The sequence below is a fragment of the Rhamphochromis sp. 'chilingali' genome (genome assembly GCF_963969265.1).
Source record: "Rhamphochromis sp. 'chilingali' genome assembly, chromosome: 1".
NCBI lineage: Eukaryota > Metazoa > Chordata > Actinopteri > Cichliformes > Cichlidae > Rhamphochromis > Rhamphochromis sp. 'chilingali'.
The window spans coordinates 48,931,057-48,942,132 of NC_137929.1; the positions used below are offsets into that span (position 1 = coordinate 48,931,057).

General features: G+C 40.4%; 1 protein-coding gene across 1 annotated transcript in view; it reads right to left on the reverse strand.

Moving 5' to 3' along the window:
* Nucleotides 1-11,076, reverse strand: part of LOC308400855 (uncharacterized protein) — a 218,367-nt gene that overhangs the window by 193,013 nt on the left and 14,278 nt on the right. The window lies entirely within an intron of this gene.

Consider the following 11,076-nt stretch of genomic DNA (forward strand, 5'->3'; position numbering starts at 1 on the left):
CCTTCTTATTGATACAATATTTATCACAGGTCCTCCATCATTCTGCTGCTGTATGTCGTTAAATTTTTCTTTCAGTCTCTCTGCTCATTTTGCTCCAGGTTCATTTGTGTGTAATCATTTTCTCACATATGAATTCAGATCAGACTCACTGATGAACTTCCTGCGAGCAGAAACTAAAATTAGTGCAAAAACAGCAGGAATATTTGAAACATGGTGGATGTGTTGCAGACGAGTAAGAAGCAGAAATTTCTGCCTAAATTTTATTGGAGTTTTATTATTTTTATTTTAAACCATAATGTTTGCTGATATCATGCCTCTGTTGTTTGCTCTCATCAATGTTCTGTTTTTAACTGGTTTTCACTTCTGGTCCAGATATTCTTCAACTAAACATCAGAAACCTTTATTCTAAACTAGTTTTTTTTTTTTTAAAGCATCAGATACAGAGTAACTACCATGATTTTAACGAGTCTTCTGGCAACAGATTTGAACTGGGACTGGTTATCTTATGTACTGAGAGAAGAAATCAATACTCACTACAGCTCACTTTTAGATTTTATTTGTTCTCCTCCAAAGTCTGGATTGTAAAACTGAAAAGCCTAAAAGGAAAATTCCTGCCAAATCTTCTGAAATTCAAACAAAGCAGTTCAAGTAGTTATCAAGTAGAAACCTTTCATCTAAAAATGCCTTTAAATGATTTTACTCTAAATACAGTAACTGGTTGTTAGTAGCACGATTACATAATTGTAAAAAATGCCCATAAATGTAAGTTCATTTTGAATCAGTGCAATATTATTTTCACACATCAATGGACCACTGAACTTCTCAGCTTCTAAAATGTAAAGCCTCATTTAGAAACTACACAAGTACATATAATGGTCAGGGATCAACATGAACCTGTCTTCTCTGTTTGACTTTAATCAACTCTGCAGTGGCTCCATCAGAGTAATAAAGATAGCATAGTCCAGCATAGAGCGGCTGAGTGAATGTGGTCTGGACTCTGTGGAGGAGAGTCATGGTTTCAGAGACGCTGTAGAAAGACAGAATACCTGCTCTGTGATCCAGGTACACTCCTACTCTGGAGGACCGAGGACCTGAGAGGACAGTGAGGACTTTGTTGTGCAAATATTTGTAGCTGTTTGTGTAACAGTGTGATACCCAAGATTTATCACTGTTTCCAAAAAAAGAGTCAAACCCTGGGGCCCGTTCTTCATACCTCGCTAAGTAAGTTAGCTGGATTTGATTGTTGACGATTTCGCGTGATCTTGGATCGTTCGGTTCCCCGAAGCTCATCCGGGACTTGCTGTCATAGCAACAGAGCCGTAAACGTAAACCTGCTCGGGAGCAGGTTTACTTTATGTAAACAGGATTAGATCGCGGCCACGCAGGTATGTCCGCTTCATTTATACGAATGCAACAGCGATATTCCACCACTGTTTCACCATAAATAAATAACATCAATGTAACTAAAGATAATGCAGCACTTGATCCTTTTATTGATCTCACACAGATACATACAGGTCATTTCCTAAAAAAGGGAAATGTACTATTAACATTCTATTACATGTATGTGATTATTACAGATGTAATTCATATTTCAGAGTAGTAATTGCAAATTACTTCGTGTAATCAAGATGAGAGACCACGGCTATAAAAGCGAAGGTGGATTTGGGAAGCCTGTCGCAGCCATGTCCTGTCCGTTTACGCGAGCCACCCATTGAGGAAGGTGCAAGATTGATAAGGAGAGTTTTCAGAACTCAGCGTATATTGCGGGACAGACAGGATCCTTTAGCTCAGCGCGACAGTGTGCTCATTGAGAGATATCAATATTCCCGTGAGGGTATTATTTACTTAACCAACTTGTTGACGAGGGGGTGCAGGACCACCACCTGTCTTCTTCTGCTCTGCCCTTTTCTTGGTTGCTGTTATGAACAAACAAACAGTTTATTTCAGGGTCTCTTTCCAAGAGACGAAAAGCAATATAAGTGATAAATATTACCATTCTGTAGAATATGCTTATATTTCACTTTTACTTGTTCCCATGTTCTAGTGGGTCCTGTTGTGGCTCTAATGTGAAAGGGGATATAATACAACATATTATAATATAATATAATGCCATATAATATTGGACAATATAGTGTCATAGATAGATCTACCCTACCGCCTACTGGTGTTGGCCAGAGGGGCCGATGGCGCAATATAACAGCCTGGCTTCTGTCAGTCTGTCCCAGGGCAGCTGTGGCTACAACCGTAGCTGCTTCCACCAGTGTGTGAAAGTGAGAGTGAATGAACAGTGGTATTGTCATGCGCTTTGGGTGCCTTGAAAAGCGCTATATAAACCCAATCCATTATAATTGTTATTATTAAATTACTTACGAGTTTGATTTGTCAGCAACTTTCTGCCAGCCCTCTCTCCTTGCTTTTGCAGCCTTTGCAGTGTTCCCTTGCGTTTTAATTAAACTCTGAAACTCCTGAAATCCCTCACTCATGAGTTCTTGCTCTGCTGCCGGAAAATACCGAGCGCGCTCCTTCGACATTTTCGCCGACCAATCAGCGGGTTGCCGATCAATGTTTCTACTATCGATGCGTAGCCCCTTTTACGACACCCTGTCAGCAGTGGCGGTCCTAGCTTTTCTGGCGCCCTGGGCAAACACTCCCTCTGCCCCCCCACACATACATACGTACATAAAAATTAACGATTGTACATTGACAAAAAACTGTTGTCGGAACGATACTGAATTTCACTACAGAAACACACACACACACACACACACACACACACACACACACGAAGAGAGAGAGTATGCATAGTATGCAAACGGCTACCAAACAGATATCATAATTAGTCATACAATGAGAACAGGACAAATCAACAACTGACAATGACTAATTAATATTAAAATCTGTAACATATTGTATTGTTTGGAGTTTAGTCTGTTACTGTAACTATTTTTACCAATTCTTCTTGGAGCAACTGTAACCCACATAATTTCTTTAGGGATTAATAAAGTATTCTGATTCTGATTGTTTCAGGATTACCTGCCATTATCCAATGACACATCTTCTTACCTGTATCTTTTGCTCGTCTATCCTCCTCTTCTTTTGTCTTTTTTTTCTAAACTGAGCACCTGATGGCTTTGAACTTTTCTTGTCCATCTTGGTTTTAATTTTGCACTCCAGTATGACCACCCATCCCCCAACTCGAGGATTACCACAAGGTGTATTTCTGGGATTTCGCACAACCCAGTATTCAAATCAAGAGTACATAATGGGCTTGGATTTACAGCATTATGAATGAAATGTGCTCTATTTGGAAGCAGCCGGCCCCCTCACCTTTCGATGTGTTGTGTGTGAGACTTTAAATCATCAAACTGTAAATGATAAGTTTTAAATTGTTATTAATCCCTTTACCACTTGTCCATGAGTATTTTGTCCACATCATCCTCTTCATGCATGTTGTCTTACTCCAAGCTGTATAGGCTCGAAAGCCTACTGCCAATTAAGCATATTAGGTGATGTGCATCTCTGTAATGAGGAGGGGTGTGGTCTAATGACATCAACACCCTATATCAGGTGTGCATAATTATTAAGCAACGTCCTTTCCTTTGGCAAAATGGGTCAAAAGGAGGACTTGACAGGCTCAGAAAAGTCAAAAATAGTGAGATATCTTGCAGAGGGATGCAGCAGTCTCAAAATTGCAAAGCTTCTGAAGCGTGATCATCGAACAATCAAGCGTTTCATTCAAAATAGTCAACAGGGTCGCAAGAAGCATGTGGAAAAACCAAGGCGCAAAATAACTGCCCATGAACTGAGAAAAGTCAAGCGTGCAGCTGCCAAGATGCCACTTGCCACCAGTTTGGCCATATTTCAGAGCTGCAACATCACTGGAGTGCCCAAAAGCACAAGGTGTGCAATACTCAGAGACATGGCCAAGGTAAGAAAGGCTGAAAGACGACCACCACTGAACAAGACACACAAGCTGAAACGTCAAGACTGGGCCAAGAAATATCTCAACTACAAGCCTAAAACCCCCCACTCCACTGATGACTTGCTCTTGGCCAACACCCTCAACGACTTTTACTGCCGTTTTGACGAGCCATCAGGCAGCCTTCACACCTCCAACGGCCCCAACAATAGAGACACTTTGGACACTCATTCCCCCACCTCTCCCCCCTCCATAGAGCCATCACCACCTTCAAACTGTTCACCTACAACACCCCCCTCCTCACCCCACACAAAAGAGGATTTCACACCACCTCCTCCCACCACAACTCTTCATATTCATGAAGAAGGTGTGAGGAAGCAGTTTAAGAGTCTGAATGCTCGAAAAGCTCCCGGCCCAGACGGTGTGTCTCCTGCCACCCTCAGACACTGTGCAAACGAGCTGGTCCCAGTGTTTTCTGGCATTTTCAACTCCTCACTGCAGACATGTCATGTGCCTGCCTGCTTCAAGTCCTCTACCATAATCCCTGTCCCCAAGAAACTGGACTAAATGACTACAGACCCGTGGCTCTGACATCTGTGGTCATGAAGTCATTTGAGCGCCTGGTTCTCTCCTATCTCAAGACCCTCACGGCCCCCCTCCTGGATCCCCTGCAGTTTGCATACAGAGCCAACAGGTCTGTAGATGACGCCATCAACATGGCCCTACACTTCATCCTGCAGCATCTGGACTCCCCAGGAACCTACGCCAGGATCCTGTTTGTGGACTTCAGCTCTGCCTTCAACACCATCCTTCCAGACCATCTCCGAGGTAAGCTTTCCCAGATGAATGTGCCTGATCCCATCTGCCGGTGGATCACTGACTTCCTGACGGACAGGAAGCAGCACGTGAGGCTGGGAAAGAATGTCTCGGACTCCCGGACCATCAGCACCGGCTCCCCTCAGGGCTGTGTTCTTTCTCCTCTGCTCTTCTCCCTGTACACCAACTGCTGCACCTCCACCCACCAGTCTGTCAAGCTAATCAAGTTTGCAGATGACACCACCGTTATTGGACTCATCTCTGAGTCTGCCTACAGGAGGGAGGTTGAATGTCTGGTGTCCTGGTGCAGCCACAACAACCTGGTGCTGAATGCCCAGAAGACAGTGGAGATTATTGTGGACTTCAGGAAGCACACAGCCCCACTTCCCCCCCATCATCCTGTCTGACACCCCCATCACCTCTGTGGACTCATTCCGCTTCCTGGGTACCACCATCACCCAGGACCTGAAGTGGGAGCCCACCATCACCTCCGTCATTAAGAAAGCCCAGCAGAGGATGTACTTCCTGAGGCAGCTGAAGAAATTCAACCTGCCAACACGGACGATGATGCAATTCTACACTGCAATCATCGAGTCCATCCTCACCTCCTCCATCACCGTGTGGTACGCTGGAGCCACTATCAGGGACAAACAGAGACTGCAGCGTGTTGTGCGCTCTGCTGAGAAGGTGATTGGCTGCAGACTCCCAGCTCTGCAGGACCTGTACACCTCCAGGACACTGGGGCGTGCAGCTCGGATCTCAGCTGACCCTTCTCACAGTCTGTTTGACCTGCTCCCCTCAGGCAGGAGGCTCCGGTCCATTCGCACCAGAACCTCTCGCCATAAGAACAGTTTCTTCCCCTCTGCTGTCGGACACATGAACAATAACCGTATGACTGTTCCCACCCCTGGCACATGACCATACGCTGTGTTCACTGCATCATTCCATGTTTGGCACTGATCACCACCTGCACTCATGTATATATCATGTATATATCTATCTACTTAGCACTTTTAATTCTTATTCTTATTTTTATTTTTCTATGACAGTATGTTTGCACTGAAGCACGGCAGCAATTTCCTAATGTTGTAAACCTGCTCAACATTTGGCAATAAAACCCTTTCTGATTCTGAAGTAATTATTGAAGTTAACTCAGAAAGATCAATTGGAGAAAAGGAGTCGAACTTAACATCAATGGTACTAAAAGTAGCTGTAGATAATATTACATCTGTGAGATGATTATTGGTAATTTTTTTCTCTAATGATTAAAATTTTATTTGTGAAGAAGCTCATGAAATCATTACTAGTTAACGTTAAAGGGATGGTTGGCTCAAAAGAGCTCTGACTTTTTGTCAGCCTGGCTACAGTGCTGAAGAGAAACCTGGGGTTGTTCTTATTTTCTTCAATCAGTGACAAATAGTAAGATGTTCTGGCTTTCCAGAGGGCTTTCTTTTAAAGTAGCAAACTATTTCTCCAGGCTAAATGATGATCTTCTAAATTTACGAGTTATCTGCTTTAGGCTACGTGTTTGAGAATTATACCATGGAGTCAGGTACTGATTTGAGGCCTTAGTTTTGATTGATTGATTGAATCTTTATTTTGAACATGTTGAAAAAGTACAAAAAATAGAATTAAAAGAGACAAATGAATCAAAGCAAAACAAAAGGAAAACGAGCAACCACAACTCCAAATAACGTTCATGCTCAAAAAGGAGCAGGAAGAAGCATAAGCTTATTTAATCCAACCCCTTTTCCACTATCTAGTATCAATAGACTACAGAAATACCTCCTTGCAATTACATTATATGTTATGTGTAATCTTTTTTTTTTAATATATACACATATATGTTTCTATCTATCCATACATACGTATATACACACACATTTTCAATAACCCCATTAACACCTCAAGGATACACAACCTACAATCCGTACTAATATATAAGTACTAATATTGTGTGTGTGTGCGTATGTGTGTGTATGTATATATATATATATATATATATATATATATATATATATATATATATATATATATATATATATATATATATATATATATATATATCATTTGCAAATAATACTAATTTTAATATATCAGATGCCTTACAAATATCATTTATATAAATAATAAATAATTTTGGACCCAGTACAGAGCCTTGTGGAACACCACAAGCAATGTCCAAGCATGATGAGGAATGGACACCCAGCTTCACAAATTGTTTCCTGTCACTTAAATAATTTTTCACCCATTGCAGTACAACCCCCCTAATCCCGTACCGTTCCAGTTTATTAATTAATATGTCATGATTGATTGTGTCGAATGCTTTCTTGAGATCCAGAAATACTCCAGCTGCATACCGTTTCTGATCTATAGCATTCGTAATCTCCTCAATTGATTCGATTAATGCCAGAGATGTTGATCTTTTTGATCTGAATCCATATTGACTGTCAGAGAGTAATTTATATTTATCTAAGAATTTGTCTAATCGTTTATTAAACAGGTTTTCTAGGATTTTGGAGAATTGTGGTAGTAAAGAAACAGGCCTGTAATTTGTGAAGTGGCGTCTATCCCCAGTTTTATACAGCGGCACAACTTTAGCTATTTTCATTTTGTTTGGCACTTTTCCCGTCTGAATTCCTTCAATGACCTTCTTGACGATTTTCATGTCAATATCATTACAATCAGTAGATGTTTTATATTTACACATGTGTACAATGTCAATTATTTCTTTTTCCTCCACTGATGTGAGGAACATTGAGTTAGGGTTCCTATCAATCACATTTTCACTACATTCTACTGATGGCAGTGACTCAGGAATTTGTTCTGCCAGTTTTGGTCCAATATTTACAAAATAATGATTAAAGCTGTTGACCTTATCAGCAGTGTTTTCCATAATATTGCCATTATCGATAAAGTATTGTGGATAACTTTGTTGTCCAGAATTATTTTTAATGATACCGTTTAAAACATCCCATATTCCCCTCATATTATGTTTATTGTTGTTCAATATTTTACTATAATACTCCTTTCTACATACACGTATAATATTGGTCAACTTATTTTTGTATTTTTTATATTTATTTTCAGCATCTTTTGTTCTTTGTTTTAGGTATTCCCTATAGAGTGTATTTTTCTTTTTACATGCATTTTGTAAACCCTTAGTGATCCATGGTCTATCTGAATATTTGTGCTTTCTGTTGTATTTTATTGTTGGACAGTTTTTATCGTACAACTCCATGAATATTCTTAAAAATATGCCATATGCAATATCAATATCAGCTTCTTTGTACACATTGTCCCAGTCCTGATTTAATAGATCGTTCTTAAATGCATTCATAGTTTCTTCTGTCCTTACACGTCTGTATCTCAGTTGTTCTTCATGCTGATTTTTCTTATAATTAGTGTCATAAACTGCAAAAACTGGTAGGTGATCACTGATGTCATTAATTAATATTCCGCTCACAATGTTGTTTTCCATATTGTTAGTGAAAATATTGTCAAGTAAGTTGGCACAATGTGGTGTAATTCTGCTAGGCCTGGTTATTTTAGGATGTAAACTCAAACTGTACATAGTGTTTAGGAATTCGTCGGTCATTTTATGCTTTTTCGGATTCAACAGGTCAATATTAAAATCACCACAGATAGACATAACTTTTTCCTCTATGAAGTCATTAAATACTTGAATACTAGAGCCAGGTGTTCTATATATATATACACAGCTAATTATTACATTTTTCTCTTTTTCCTTATAAATTTCAATTGTAAATTAACAATTACAGTTGTCATACTTTCTACCACCTTGTAGTTTAGGTTTTTATCCACATACACAGCTACTCCCCCTCCACTCTTGTTCCTTCTATTTACAAAATTCACTTCATATCCCTCCAGTCCAAAGTCCATTCCTTTCTCCGCATTGATCCATGTTTCAGAAATGGCAATAATTCCAAATGGATTTGTCAACTCATTTAGATATTCCTTTATATTGTTGAAGTTGGCATACAGACTTCTACTATTAAAATGGATTATTGATAATTTATTTTCCGTGTTGATGGTGTGCTTAAACTGTTCATCAGTGAAGTAGCAGCAGTTACTGCTGATGTTGTAGAAGAAATTATTTTCCGGGTCTATATCCTTTTCTAAGTCTAGAACATTATGGTCTGTGTATCGAAATGTTCTCAGTTCCAGATTATCATAAAGAGAATTCCAATGAGTTATGTTGATATTGTTGCCAGATGCAGATGAAGTTCTTTTGGACTGTGCCATGTGTTGTGTTGTGTGTCACGTCACATGTGTATTCATACCTCCAGAGTAAGTTGACCTCAGTATTTGTCCAGCTCTTCCATATTTCTGATGACCAACACTTTGGCTTGTTCCATTGAGTTTAATGAATACTTTGCAGTTGGTGGTCCATGTATTTTGAATTTTTCCCTGTTTCTTCAAGTAACGTGCTTTCCTGGCAATGTCCGCATTTCTTTTTATCAGATGTTCGTTCATGAAGACATCGGATCCTTTCAGTTTCTTTCCTTGTTTTAACAGTGCTGTTTTGTGTTTTGTGTTTGCAAATCTCACAATGATGGCTGGTTTGTCACTGTCATTTTTTCGGGGTAGAGGGTGGCAAGCCTCAATGTTGTTATAATCCACTTCCACACCTTTGGACCGTAGAAAGGTAACCACTTGATGCTCCGTGGAGTTGACATCTTCCTCTCCTGGCCCTCCTACATTGTCAGTGGCGACCGCCCGGGCGTATGACCGGGGTTTGATGCGAAGCCCCGTGATGATAACATCGTTCATCCGGGTGTACAGCTCCAAATCCGCCACTCTGTTCTCCAGGTACGCCAGCCACCGATCCTTCTCGGCGTTCTGGATGCGGAGAGCCTTAACTTCCTCGACCAGGTCCAGGATGGCTTTCTGCTGCAGTTTGACAGTAGAAATCTCCTCTGTCATAAACTCCAGCGACTTCTTAATATCGTCACCTTCCTCGGCTGACAGAACTTTTTTCGGGCCCATGCTGAGAGACGCTCTTGTAGCTTTGCCGTGACGACCAGCTAGCTAGTTGATGCTAGCGTCCTTCACAGTTTCACAGGAGCTACAGTATCTAGAGTCGTACGTAGTGAGGAGGTAAAATTATTAACAAGTTAATTGATCTCTGATGGGGTAGTGTTCAGATAGCTGCTCTGCTCTATGAGCATTGAAGATGATAACAGTGGAAGGATGCAAACTGCATTTCGTTGCCCTGTACCTGTGCAATGACAATAAAGTTGAATTCTATTCTAATTCTATTATATTATATTCTTAAACTTAGTTACAGCGCTTTCAGAAAGACATCTACTTTGATAAAGTCTACTCTCCACCGCTGTGTAATCAATTATTGTAAATGTAAATGTTATCAGGAAATGATCAGACAGGAAAGGGTTTTCAGGAAACACTGTTAAATGTTCCGGTTTTATGCCATATGTTAAAACAAGATCTAGAGTGTGATTAAAGTGGTGGGTGGGTTCTTTTACATTTTGAGAGAAGCCAATTGTGTCTAATAAGAGATTAAATGCCATATTGAGGCTGTCATTTTTAGCATCTACATGGATGTGAAAATCACCCACAATAATTATTTTATCTGAGCTGAGAACTAAATCAGATATATAGTCTGAGAAATCAGAGAGAAACTCTGTGTAAGGCCCAGGTGGACGATAGATGATAACAAGTAAGGCTGGTTTCTGAGTTTTACAGCTGGGGTGAACAAGGTTAAGCATCAGGCTGTCAAATGAATTAAAAGTCTGTCTTGGTCTTTCATTAATTAATAGGCTGGTGTGAAAAATTGCTGCCACACCACCCCCTCGGCCTGTGCTTTGAGGTTTCTGGTAGTTAGAATGACTCGGGAGTGTTGATTCATTTAAACTAACATAATCATCTGGCTGCAACCAGGTACTGTTCTTTCTTTGTGATTGTTTATATTTAAGTTTGTTGCTGGTTTTTAGTTTATTTTTTGTCTTTTTGGGAGCTGACACAGTCTCAATGGAAATGGGTTTTTTGGGGGGGGGGGGGGGGGGGGGTAGCAGGAGGAGAGAAGCTGCAGAGAGGCGTGTAAGACTGCAACTCTGCTTCCTGGTCCCAACTGTGGATTGTCATATTTTGGGGGGTTTAATAAATTTGTTCATATTTCTAGAAATGAGAGCTGCTCCATCCAAAGTGGGATGGATGCCGTCTCTCCTAACAAGACCAGGTTTCTTCCAGAAGGTTTGCCAATTATCTATGAAGACCACATCGTTTCTTGGACACCACTCAGACAGCCAGCAATTTCAGGAGACCATGCGGCTAAACATGTTACTCCTGGTCTGATT